The sequence below is a fragment of the Jaculus jaculus genome, chromosome 8 (genome assembly GCF_020740685.1).
Source record: "Jaculus jaculus isolate mJacJac1 chromosome 8, mJacJac1.mat.Y.cur, whole genome shotgun sequence".
Taxonomy (NCBI): domain Eukaryota; kingdom Metazoa; phylum Chordata; class Mammalia; order Rodentia; family Dipodidae; genus Jaculus; species Jaculus jaculus.
Window position 1 is genome coordinate 84,075,185 of NC_059109.1, and position 14,509 is coordinate 84,089,693.

At 41.2% G+C, this 14,509-nt stretch overlaps 1 pseudogene; it reads right to left on the bottom strand.

The window, feature by feature from the left end:
• Positions 1 to 7,775: 7,775 nt before the first annotated feature.
• On the bottom strand, positions 7,776 to 13,171 carry LOC101615846 (annotated as a pseudogene).
• Between the last annotated feature and the right edge of the window lie 1,338 nt (positions 13,172 to 14,509).

The window sequence follows — 14,509 nt, forward strand, 5'->3', positions numbered from 1 at the left end:
GATTCCTATATCTTGTAAAGGAATAGTTTACTCATAACAAAGCCAATCTGACTTTCTTCCTAGTCCTTATTCTCTATAGATGCATTCATTAAGCCATTTCCCTGCTAGTGTTTGAAAGTGCATTTAAAGATTCCCTTGTGACTTAACATCATATCACATAACCCACTTCATGATCAAGCTAATAACAGCAATAACAACATTTACTGAGCTCTTAGTAATTTGCAAATAGCATCTCAATGCCTTTAAGTATAATTTGTTTATATCCCATAGTAACTCCTTGAGGCAGACACTATTATCATCAGTATTTTGCTTAGGGGAAACTAAGGCACAAAGAGCTATTTCCCCAGGATCACTATATCAAGTATCACTGTGTAGCAAGTGATCCAACCCTAGTGTATTGAAAAAAACACCCATTTATTTGGTTTGTGAGTCTTTGGACCAATTATCTGGGCTGGGCTCAGATGGGATTCTGGTCTTGGAGGAGCTCTCTGCAGTGCCTTAGTCAGATGCACACGTATTTGCTTATATTTTCTGGGTTCTTTAACATGCCTGGGGCTCCAAATGGTATAAGTAAGTTATGGGTTAGCAAACATTTATCCACGTGGCAACTAGATAGGTTTCCAGGAGAGGAAACTGAAATCTGTAGGTCCTTTTGAGCCATAAGTAAGAACTGTCACAGTGCCACAATTCTGTTCCTTTCTTTTTATGTATGTATATGGGTATAGGCCCATGTATGTAGAGGCCAGAGATCAATGTCAAGTATCTTCCTCAGTTGTCCATTTTATTTTCTTGACAGTCTCATACGGAACCCAGAGCTCACTGATTCAGCTAACTAGCTAGCCAGTAAGCCTCAAGGATCCTCCTGTCTCCACTTCCCTAGCAATGGGGTTAAAGGTTTACCTGACAGTTCACAGCTTTTACAGTTTACAGCTTGGGTGCTAGGAACCCAAACTCAGGTCCTTATGCTTCCATGGCAAGCATTTTACAAACTGAGCCATCTCTCCAGCCCATCTGTCCCATTCTTATGCCCACAGGCTAGCCTAGATTCAACGGGTAGAAAAACTGATGTCTCTTCTTGATGGAAGGATATGCAAAGTGACACTGTGAGAGGTGAAAATGTAGGGAAATGGAGGACTGAGATCATTCTTTTTGTTTGTTTGTTTTGTTTTGTTTTGTTTTTCGAGGTAGGGTCTCACTCTGGCTCAGGCTGACCTGGAATTCACTATGTAGTCTCAGGGTGGCCTCGAACTCTCGGAGATCCTCCTACCTCTGCCTCCCGAGTGCTGGGATTAAAGGCGTGCGCCACCACGCCCGGCTCTGAGATCATTCTTTTTTGTCCATCAATCTACCCTATACCTGGCCAATTGTACTGCCAATTTTCATAGCTCCACCCTCTATCACCAAAGATTTCATAATAATGAAATATTTCTGTAACTGGATATTAACTTCATTTGAACAGAGTCTCAATCTTAGGTACCCTGCAGGTTTTGAGATCTTTCCAGTCCTACCCTTCACTCTAATGCCATTCTAAATTTGAACTCTGCTGGGCTTTGCTTATGACTCACCCAAAGATGTTTGCTTCCTTGACAAGGGCTACATCCTGAAGGGCCCAGACTTCTGACTATGCTCAGGTTTCTTATCCTTACATATGATGAGTTTCTTTGCATGCACTACTCCATCATCTTCCAGCACTTCCCTTATTTGTCCCAAGTACATGGACCCAGGCTTATCCACCACTTCATAGCCTCCATAGCTTTTTACCTTGAAAATGATCAAATGCAACATTTTTCCAAATTGATTCAATTTAATATTGTCTCTGCTACTTGGAGTTGATCATATCTGGCCAGTACCTGACCCCATTAGTAGTCATTAATTCCTTCCTTTTTACACTACACCAATACTGCTTCTATATGTTGCCCAGAAGCCTATGAGGCTATAACTACTAGATAATGGGCTTCACTACTCTAAGATAGTATACCAAAACATATATATATATATATATCTGTGTTTGGCATATTTGAATTTTAGTTTCAGAACCATTCATCACCAAAATGTTACAGGTATGAAGAAAAATACCAAGAGTCATATAGGTCAACACACTTCTGTGAGTATTATTATGCCTGAAAAATTACTTCTCTGTTTAGCAGCTCAGTTCCTCATCTGCACACAAAGATTATTAGAGGAAATGTTGGCTCAAGTATCAGATACTTTTGACACTGTCTGATTCTACATATTTGTTTAGCACCTTGTGAGTTCATGAAAGGTTCAGAGCTAGTGGCAGAGGAATTACTTGGCAATAGAACAGAATATTAAGTAACCCCAAAGAATCAGTATGATGTTCATAAATCTGTAAATGATAGCATTCTAAGAAAGAAATAGTGGGACTATGAAGGAACCGTCTAAATGCAAAATGTTCGGATGTGAAGTTCCAAGAAAGATATAGGATATTCCCCTCTTCTCATTCATATCCTGATTCAGCCTGTGTCCTCTGATAATCTCCCAGCATCCCCAGGAAGACACATAGGGTTTCTGAATACTTCCCACTGATTAGAGATTCCAGCTGCAGATAGCAGGAATCCCCATGCCATAGCATTTTTAAAAAATAAGGTATATCTAGCACTGCTTTCAAGATATGGATAATACAGTTTTCTAGATTCTCCTTTTCCTTTTCTATTTTCACAAAATTGATCTGCCTGGAGCTAGAGTGTCAAGCTAATTTTTCATTTCTAGTCTCTTATTTAGAACTGTCAATTATTATTCAAAAGGAAATATAACATTTAATCCAGACATGGAGCACTGGCCTAGAATATAGAAATTCCCAAGGTATCAAACAAAATTCCAAATATTTGTGTCAAGAAGCCTCCTTTGTGAGGTGTGGTGGTAAATGCCTATAATCTCAGTACTCAGAAGGCTGAAGTAGGAGAATTGTCAGTCTAAGGCTGAGTCTTTAAGTTAGCCATGGCTAGTTTGAGACCCTACCTCAAGCAAAAAATAAATAAATAAATAAATAAATAAATAAATAAATAAGAAGAAAAGAATCCTCCTTAATCCAAAGCATATCACGACCAATGTTTCCTACCTTGGATCTATATCTATTAAGGAATGACTTTGGTATTGGAAACAGGTAGCTTCATTTGAGATACCTTAAAATACTATAGCATGGGGAAATTATTGTAACCTCATTAGTTCTATTCCCTGGTTTGGTACCTTAAGTCTATTCTACCTCATTTGTTTAGCCTTTGCTACTAATCATCCAACCCTCTAAGGAGGTTACCATTTCCCCTAGAGGATGAGTTATAAGCCAGTCTTTGAAGGCAGGTTACTCCTGATGGCCCAGTGATGACTGCTCTTTGCTGTTACATTTAACATAATTGACGATGTCTCTTCCTTCTGGTCTATGATAAGATTGGAATGGAGGACATCAAGAAAAATCTTTATCCTCTCTGTTCAATACAATGTTCACAGATGATTCTTTCAGTTCTGCCAATGCATGGATAGTTTCTTTTAGTCACAAGTTAGCATATCCCTCCTGGGGATTAAAAATAGTGGCAGCAGAATATCCAGAATCTTTAGCCAAAGTTCTGTTGGGCTTATAACATAATTTGGCAAATGCAAGATGTGTTTTGACTATTTCATATACCTACTTCTAGGATAGGACTTTCAGGCCCAGTGCAAAATTTACTCAATACTTGCTTCTTGAGAAAGTACAAATGTGTCCTTGTCCAGAATAAATTTTACCAAAAGTTATTTGATTTATTTGGGACACAGAGACAGTTTTCTATCTATTAAATAAATACCTCTCAACAAAAGACTTGTTAGGGCTCTTAAGCAAGGACATACTCTTCTATTTTTTAAGTTTAATTAGCATACAAAATAATGAGTTTTATTATGGCATTTTCTTTTTTAATATTTTATTTATTTATTAGAGACACAAAGAGAGAGTGAGAGAGAGAAAGAATGGGCACACAAGGGCCTCTAGCCAATACAAATGAATTCCAGATGCATGTACCACCATGTGCATCTGGCTTATGTGGGTTCTTGGGAATTGAACCTGGGTCCTTAGGCTTTGTAGGCAAGTACCTTAGTGGCTAAACCAACTCCCCAGCACTATTATGTCACTTTCATTCATGTATATTATTGTAATTTGTTTGTGTTCACTGTGCCATCATTAACCTCTGTTGTCTCTCTCCTCCCAACTGTTGGTTCCCTTTCCCATCCACAAATAGTTCTTATATATAATCTTAAACCTATTGGAATTTATATAATACTTCAACTTTGAGATGTGAATAAGCTTTTTTGGCTTTGAAAGATCCAAAGCCACATCTAACCAATACGATCTACTCTTAACATGAGGGAAAATAAGTATATGTCAGGCTCCAAGAAGTTTAGAACTCATGTAAATGTTCTTTCTAGGATGACCTGCTTGGTGCCTACCATTTTGCCTTAGGGACTCCTTAAAGATTTTAAGATAACATCACATCATCTCTCTTATTAATTGTACATAAAATGATGATATATAAATACATACAGATTTTATGTGTGCACATAATAATAAATAATAAGCTTTTCTTTCTAGGTACCCATACACATATGATGACACTACAGTAAACTATGAGCCATGATAACAGCTCTGTTAGACTACAAGACAGCACTATTCTGTGATATCAATGTAATACATCAAGAAATAGTTTGATTGTAAAACTGAACAATTCAAACTCGGAATGCCTTTAATCTCAGCACTGAAGTGAGGTAGGAGGATCACCAGGTTTCAAGGTCAGCTGGAGCTACAGAGTGAGTTCTAGGTCAGCCTGGGCTATAGATCCTGCCTCAAAAAAATGAACAATTATTAGCTTGATAAAACTCAAATTCAGGGGGGCTGGAGAGATGGCATAGCAGTTAAGCACTTGTCTGTGAAGTCTAAGGACCCCAGTTCAAGGCTTGAATCCCCAAGGACCCACATAAGCCAGATGTACAAGGGGTGCATGCACCTGGAGTTTGTTTGCAGTGGCTGGAGGCCCTGGCATGCCCATTCTCTCTCTATTTGCCTCTTTGTCTCTCTGTCTGTTGCTCTCAAATAAATAAATAAATAAAAATAAACAAAAATAAATATTTTAAAAATCAAATTCAGGACAAAGAGATAGCACAGTGGTTAAAAGTACCCAGATTCCATTCTCTGGTACCCATGTAAAGCCAGTTTCACAAAGTGTCACATTTATCTAGAGTTTTCTTGCAAAACAGGAGGCCCTCATATAACCATCTCTCTCTCTCTCTCTCTCTCTCTCTCTCTCTCTCTCTCTCTCTCTCACACACACACACACACACACAAAATAATATATATATATATCTATATATATATGTATGCATATATATATATATATGGAGAGAGAGAGAGAGAGAGAGGGATTTTACTAGGTAGGGTTTCACTCTAGCCCAGGCTGACCTGTAATTCACTATGTAGTCTCAAGCTAACCTAAAATTCACAGCAATCCTCCTATGTCAGCCTCCCAAGTGCTAGAATTAAAGGCATGTGCCACCATGAATGGCCAAATAAAAGTATTTTTAAAATCAAATTCATAGCTGACATGTAGAAAATGATGATCATATGATAATAATTGGGACACAGCTAACTTAGAATCCAAAGAAAAAAATTAGGTTTCAATATTGTGTGTGTGTGTGTGTGTGTGTGTGTGTGTGTGTGTGTGTGCGCGCTCATGTGCGTGCAGATATTCGTGGGCCATGTGCACATGTGTGGAGGTCAGAGGAGAGCATCTATATTGTCCTCCTCCATCACTCATCCATGTATTTCCTTGAAAGAGACTCTCTCTGAACCTGGAGCTGTAGTGTTTTCAGGCCCTAGTGGTTCTCCAGTTTCTGCTTTCCATAGAACTGGGGCTGCAGGCATGGGGGGCCACACCCAGCTGTTTACATGAGTGCTGTGGAATCAAACTCAGAAAGTCTCAGTCTCTCAAGCCCTCATGCTGGTGTAGCAAGTCTCTTTGTAAACCTAAGCAGTAAGCTGTCTATCTCCCTGGCACCTAGCCATCAGTATTTTAACAACTGAGATCAACTTTTGTTTTGTTTTTTTTTTTTGAGGAAGGGTCTCACTCTAGCCTAGGCTGACTTGGAATTCACTGTGTAGTCTCAGGCTGGCCTTAGATTCACAAATATCCTCCTACATCATACTATTGAGTGCTAGGATTAAAGGTGTGCACCAACACAGCTGGCTTTTCCTTTTTTTTTTCGGGGAGGGGGTGAGTATTTTTAAGATAACAAAATAAAACTAAAGATTGCATGTTAAAAGAAAAGGTTAGTATAAAACAAACCTATGGATTGAAATTTTTTGAATATTTATACATTTATTTATAATGAAATTATTGTCTAATTATTTACAATATATAGGAAAGCAGGGAGTAAGTTTGTACAAAGCCAGCCTGCAAAGTATTCAAATGTGCAAAAACGACAGTTCAGTTTCTCAAACCACTCCTGGCCGCAGCCTAGCTCCTTCACTTTCACACATGCGTATCTGATACAAAAAAAGTTCTTTTGGCAAATCTATATGCCAAAAAGGGCAGGTTGCTTCACGGTCATTAAATCCACCATCCTAATGTGTCATGGCATCTATATAGCTACAACCTGCTCTGAGAAACAGGTCACCACATTTCATTTCTGTGAAAAGTTCTGACAAGTCACTGTGCTTCACTTCTGTGAGGAGTTCTGACCACCTTTCAGTCAGTTTCCTTTGATGTGGCTGAAGCCAGGAGCATAGGAGGTCAGTGATAACAGCTGAGACAAATATGCCTAAGGTGTCAACGTTCAATCACTCCAATAAAAAGACATAATAGAAAAATTACTTCATTTTCCCCTTCATGTTCCAGTTGTATACAATTTTAAATTAGTAAAACAACATTTTCCAAGGCAGAAAGAATCCAAAATGAAACAGGGATGAGTTCTTAGAACTGTAAGTACTGAAAGGAAAAGATGACCTTGAAATCATTTCCCTACTAATAAACAGTAAGGCTTTGTATATAACAAGTTATTATCAAAATTGACCCAAGGGCGTGGTGGCGCACGCCTTTAATCCCAGCCCTCGGGAGGCAGAGGTAGGAGGATCACCGTGAGATCGAGGCCACCCTGAGACTCCATAGTGAATTCCAGGTCAGCCTGGGCTACATACAGTGAGACCCTACCTCGGAAAACCAAAAAAAAAAAAAAAAAAAAAAAAAAATTGACCCAACAGTATTAAAATGCAAACAAAACGTTCTCTATGTCAAAGTTGAGGCTATTTGTTGGGAAAAGGCTAGACCAGGCAAACAGGAGAATAACCTTGTCCCCGACACGTCTCTGGACAAACACATTTCACCATTAAAAGCTTGAGACAAATCTGTGATTCTAAGTAAATTCGAACAGATATAATGCCACTGCAGAAATAAGAATGTTTTTAAGGGCTGGAGAGATGGCTTAGCGGTTAAGCGCTTGCCTGTGAAGCCTAAGGACCCCGGTTCGAGGCTCAGTTCCCCAGGTCCCACGTTAGCCAGATGCACAAGGGGGCGCACGCGTCTGGAGTTCGTTTGCAGTGGCTGGAATCCCTGGCACGCCCATCCTCTCTCTCTCCCTCTATCTGTCTTTCTCTCTATGTCTGTCGATCTCAAATAAATTAAAAAAAAAAAAAAAGAGGCCTGGTGTCTCTATTCATAAGAATGTTTTTAAAAGACTAAAATCTCTTTAAGACGAGACACTGCATCTCTAACTTTTTGCAAAGGTCCAAGATGGCTCTCCGAACAAGCCCCAGAATCTTGTTACATCAAATGCATGCATTATTGCTAAGAGTCAGAGCTGTGTTCCACTGTTTTCTACGGGGTCCAGAAAGGCACCTGCTGTTTGGCTCGCGGCTGGGAGGACGGGTACTGATAACGCAGACTCCAGCCCTGCGGGAAGCTACTTGCATTTTTATGACCGCCATGCTCCTCCTCTTCATCAGACCAGTCTGCAGCATAAGCCACTAAGCCAAATCCCTTCTCTGTATTTTCATCTTCTTGGCTGGATAATCATGGCTTCCTGTTAAGGCCCCAGACCCAATCCTTTCATCAGACTGTTTTTAATCCAGTCACTGGAAAGGCTGGTGGAGGCATCAACTGCCTGTCCCTCTCTCGCTCTTTGCCTGAGGAACTTGCCGGCTTCGATCCCGCGCCTTCTATCTCATTCTGACTGGAGAAGCCTGTACCTAAATTAATCATATGAACGGGTCCATGCTGGTATCCAAGAAGTCCAGATTCCCGTTCAACCGGCAGCTCCTCTGTGAATCGCCTCTTCTGTGCTTGGGGCTGGGGCTGGGGGCCGCCGGCAAGGCGGTCCTGACGGGAGCAGCAGGCATGGAGGGACTCACCGGACTCTGTCCAGTGCTAGCCGGAGGCTGCACTTGTGTTATTGGGTATTGTGTTGGCACAGGTGGCACTCCAGTAGGTAATGCTGGCAAGACTCCAGGTGCCAGTGAAACAGCTGGTGGCACTATGCGTGGTAGTCCACAGGGAGGTTGAACTGGCTGCTGAGGAGGGGGAACAAGAGTGTAACCAGACTGATAGCCACTGGCTGGATAATACGGTGGCTGAGGGATACTACTTAGAGCAGAGGGTTGCGTGCAGCCTGGCAAAGGCACTGCGGTACTGATCTGATTCACAAACCGGGCGTACTCGGCATGAACTGTTTGCAAGAGATGCTCACAGAGTTTCTTGGCAGCTGCTAGGCCTTCCGGTTTGGGATGACTGCTCTGGTACACATGGGCTCAACAGCTTCTGGGCCTGAGGCTGGCTCCATGCAGCTGGAACCTTTGCCCCGCAGGAAAACTTTGGCACCTGTTTCCATTTGAATGTGTTGCAAATAGGAGCAGCCAGGACTTTCCACCTTCCCCTTAACATTGAAAGTGGGCACAGCATGTTCTAGACCCACAAATAATTTATCTTGAACATAATGCATCTCTGACTGGAATGGAGGTTTCTGGCTAACAGCAGGAGATAGCTGGGTGATCGGTGATCGGTGCTGGCTGGTGGTAGACAGTGACTGTCGCCCCATGAAAAGTCGGGCTTGTCCCTGTGGCGGCCTTCACAACCCCATTGGTGATGATTTCTTTGATTCGGTTTACAGCTCTGTCCACCAATTCCCGTGTCTGGCCCTGAACGTGAAGATACAATGGACGATCCCCTGGCCCCGCTTTAGCCTTCTCCTGGGTTGTCATGAACCTCCCTCGAGCAGACACAGCAGCCCCACTAAGTCCACTGATCTCATCTTGAGTCTGTCCTCGCTCAGCAAGTTCCTACACTGAGAGCCACATCATTGATTTCTACTTCGGCCACCACCAGGTCGTCCTTGCTTTTGTTGCTAGTCAGGCCTTTACCAGGAGCCTGAGCTTCTGGGCCGCGTTCTGCGAGGGTGTCAGCTTGCCCCCGGCCATGAGCACTGATCTTGGCGGCCACGGCGGCGGGCGCGGGCGCCGGCTGGTGCCATTTGCTGCGGTGCCCGCCGGCTGCAGGATGAGTCGCGCTCCCCGTGGACAAGGCGACGGGCACGGACTCCGCCACCCGCCAACTACCCCGCCGCCGGCCGCGCCTGGATTGAAATTTTAAAACAATAAATCAGGGCTAGAAAGATTGCCTAGTAGTTAAGCATTTACCTGCAAAGTCTAAGGACTCCAGTTCGAGGTTTGATTCCCCAGTACACACATAGGCCATATGCACAAGGTAGTGCATGCATCTAGAGTTTGTAATGGCTGGAGGCCCCAGTATACCCATTCTCTCTCTCTTTCTATCTGCCTCTTTCTCTCTCTGTCTTCCTGTATCAAGTAAATAAATCAAAAATTAAAAATTATAAATCAGGCCAGGTGTAGTCGCCCATACTTTAATCTCAGAATTTGGGAGGCAGAGGCAAGAGGATGAATTCCAGGTCAGCCCAGACTAAAGTGAGACCCTACTTCATAAAACCAATAATAATCCCATTAGATAACTGTTGAGAAAAATTACTGATATGGTCTGGGTTTGCAGTACATGCCTATAATTCTAGCATTTGGGAGGTAGAGGCAGGAGGATGAAGAGTTTAAGGACAGCTTCAGCTAACATGACTTCATAATGAGTTTAAGGCCAGCTGAGGTTACAGGAGACTGTCTCAAAATACAACTACACCTGAGCCCTCCCCCAAGACAAAACAAAAGAGAGAAAAGAAACAATTATGTTAGTTGAAAAAGGTAGAAGAGTTTTGGGATCTATCTCAGTTACGGAAGATCCAGCACACAGAAGCTGGAGCTTCAATGCGCCATGCTGTGAGTATGTAAGTAAGTACCAGTGGAAACAAAAAAAAAAATATATTAAAAACACACAGTGTGGACTGCCACTCGAAAGATGCTTTCCACTGGACTCTTTATCCTCTTTGTATCTAGATGGGGCCACATGACTAATCCTAGCCAGTGGGACATAAGTAAAAGATGTATGAGAATTTACACAACTATTCACAACAAAGGAAAAGCTTTCAATTCAAACAATCCTTAGCCACACTTACAATAAGAATATTTGCTCCTGAAAAAAACTCTAAAATAAAATACCCATTTCACCAACTGACAGATATCATAGACGTTTTAGGCCAGATGTGGTGGGATACACCTGTAATCCCAGCACCACGAAAGCTGTATCGGGAGAATCATGAGTTTAAGACCAGCCTGGGCTACATAGCAACAATCTATCTAAAATATGATAATAATAATTACTAATATTTACAAAGCACAGGCTATGTATCTGACACTGACACAGAAACTTACATGTATTAGTTTATTAGTCCTCATAGAAACCAGAACTTCTCATATCTCCACTTGACATGTCACGTCCCTCTGTCTCTTTCTACTGGCTTTGGTCTGAAGTCTGATGCAGGCTAGCAGCCATCACAATGCTTCTCAACCTCCCTGAGCTACTTGAGGGCCTTTCTGTAAAAACAATGTCACAGTGAATATCTTGTACACTGACCGTAACCTAGTCAGTAAAGAGGCACTGTGAACTTAGTGGTTTGCCTGTGGCTCCACATCCTGTGGCAAGGGGCTAAGGGATAAGTACTTTCATGCACTGTCGTGTGAAAGCACATTGGTGAGAGCAGCTAGGCTGAATCTGTCACAATTACAAATGGGCGCACTTTTGACCTGGCATTTCATGTTGAGGAATACACTTCGTAGACCTAATTACTGAATAAGTTATGCTTTTTAGCTTCCCAGAACTAAGACCACTGCTTTATAAATGAGCCTAACTTTTATCATTTATCCCACATGAGTGTGCTATCTATCACCATGCCCGGCTCTCTCTACCTCTGAATAGCCACATGCCTTATTCCCTTGCTTTCTTCAGGTCTTCATTCAAATTCCATAGATACATCAAGCTTTTTTTGTACAATTTTGTAGAAGAAAAATAACCACTCCATAAAGCTCTTGACACAATCTGCTATGCTAAAACATTTATTGTAAATTTTCAAGATGCCTTCTTTCTGGCAAGAACACAAGGCTCCTTAGATCAGATACTTTGTAATTTCTGGCATATTAACTATTTCTGGGCACTATCAACTATTTGATGAATGGATTACAAATGAATTGATGTATGGCTTCTAGCCAATTGAAAAGAGAAACAGACTTAGGCTCAAATTTGTGCAATCAGATGCCAGGAAACCATTAGGAGCTGTTCTAGGCATACCACAGAATACCCAAGGATGTCAGACATAGATTTTGAGTTCAAGAAGACCACAGCTTCACAGTAGAAAATGACATACATGTATGAATATAACCATCACCAAGAATTAATCAGGGCCATAAGAGAGCCCCATAAATTCAAAAGTCAGGGGTTAAAGATGAAACTACAAAGATTTAGATGAACTAAACATTAAGGAATCACCAGACCCTGTCTTGCTTATGGGGAAGTGGACACATTTACCTATGGTTAATCTCTAATAATTTCTAAAGTTTCCATTACATTGACAGTTTGTAAGTGTTTCCACATGCAAGGGCTGGGCATGTGGCTAAGTGGTAGCATGCTTTCCAAGCATACTTGAGACCCCAGGACTTTTTGGAAAGAAAAGAAAAATAAAAAGGAATGAAATTTAATATACATATTTTATTTGACCATCATTTCATGTAGACAGGGTGAATCATTCAGCTGTTGATATCACATATAATATAACTCTTATGCTAACTCTCCAGAGTTAGGTTGAATTTTCAAGGTTAAAGGAACCATCTTCTAAAAATCTCACACAATAACCACAAACACCAGAGATGCCAGGTCATTATAGTTCTGACCAGTTTCCTCTCTCCTAGGTTCAAAAATAGACCTGAGGGCTGGGGAGATGACTTAGCAGTTAGGGTGCTTGCATGTGAAGCCAAATACCCAGGTTCAGTTCTCCCAGGACCCATATAAGCCAGATGCACAAGATGATGCATGCATATGGAGTTCATTTGTAGTGGCTAAAGGTCATGGTATGTTCATTCTCTCTCTATTTCAAATAAAAAATGAAATACTGACTCATAGAATTCAGAAAACACTGTGATTATGATTATCATTTTATTATAAATGATGTACATTGCCACCAGGCCCATAGGTAAAAGCCTGACAGAATCCCAACCATGAAGCTTCCACGTTCTCAGGATATATGTCTTCCAGCATGATCATATGTGCTACCAGCCAGCGAAGCTTTGTTATCTAAAGTTTTATTGGAATTTCTTTGTGAATCCCAAGGTTGTTGTTTCTGGCATGGCCAATCCCTGTATGGAGTTGTTGCAGTTGTATAAATTTATGTTTGACATAAGTGGACCACCATGAATAACAGAAACTCTTGTCATGGAAACTACAAAAATTTATAAGCCCCTTTCCAGAAATGAGGGTCCAAGACCAGCTAAATTGTCTATTGTACAATACCACTCCCAAACTCAGTAGCTTAAAACAGTAATTATTTATTACTGCACACCTGCATTTCAACTGATTAACCATGACTTTAACAGAGACCAGCTTCAAGCTGTGTCAGGGTCTATGTCAGTTCTAAGTGTTTCTCATCTTCCTTGGAACAGCAGATGAGTCAGGATATGTCCAACACATGGCTATAGCAAAAGTACAAGAAGACAAGGCCAAATTCAAGCTTCTACTTACATCATATTCAGGAACATCCTGTGAGCCTGAGCCAGTCATTTAGCCAAACTTGTTGTGAATGGGGGTAGGGAGGTAGATTCCACCTTAGGGGTTAAAGGAAAGTAAATACTTCTTGAATGCTTATCTGAACTATCATATATGAGAAATAGTCTTTCATAAACTTTCAACTCTTTGTGGTAGATTTTTGCCTACTGAAGATAATTCCTGTGTTCCAAAGACATTTTGCCCCATACCATGGTTTCTCATATCTTACGTATTCCATAAAGTTTTCCCCTTTTGGCTCATTTTCATAGTTTGCCCTTAAAATTCTTCTTTTCTCTTGATCTCTAGACATGAATCATATTATGTAATTTGGACAATAATGAGTAATGGTAATAATTGAAAACCTAGAGAATCTGAGTTCATTTCTTATCTAGAAAGACACTAAACCAGCTGCCAGGGCATGATCAGAACCTGCCTGCTCATTCCATTATTTATGAGCTCGTGAGCACTCCCCATGAACAGCTTGGATGAGTCAGACGTCTTAATTGCACTTCCTTAAAAATGAGAACAAGAAGAGCTTCACTGCTGCTCCTCTGTACAGTTTCATAAAGAATGTTCTGGTCAAAGAGGAGCTAGAGTTGAGGTTTTATATGCATAGTGGGTAGAATCAAGCACAGATATTGGTGGCATTTTGTTTTGCTCTTTGATTTTTGAGGTCGTTGAATAATTTTCAGAACTATATCATGTAAATCTTTGCTCTTACATGAAATTTACTGTGTTCTCTCCCAGGCAACAGGATGTGAGTATGAAAGTCAACTGGGATTCCATCTTTGTAAGCATGTCTGACACTGTCTTTTAAAATTTTTTGCATGTGTGGCTGTGGGTAGAGGATGTGTGTGGTATGCTATGTGTGGTGTATGCATACGTGTGAACAGATGGGTGAGCCCCAGGCACATGTGTGCAGAAGCCAGAGGGAAATGCCAGGTGTCTTCTTTTTTGCTCATCCATGTATTTCCTTCCAAATGGGGTCTCTCTCTTGTAGTTACTTACACATTGCTGGGGAAAAAAACCCACCTGATTAAAGGCAGCTGATGGACAGAGAGGTTTTATTTTGCTTTACACTCTTCAGGGAAAACTTTAGGATAGCAGAAAAGGATGGTAGAGCAGAGGCTAGACATTACCTCCTGACACAGCAGGTAGAAAGTTCAGCAAGAAAATGAGCTGGGCAGTCCAACAATAGCTTTCTACAGGCTTGAGCATGAAAGAACCCAGTAACTACTCAGTCCCTGTGGCTGGATCCATCAGCAGTCTCAATCTGGCATTGATGGCTAGGAAGATTCCTAAACAGCTGCTAATCTTTGGTTCATATTGGG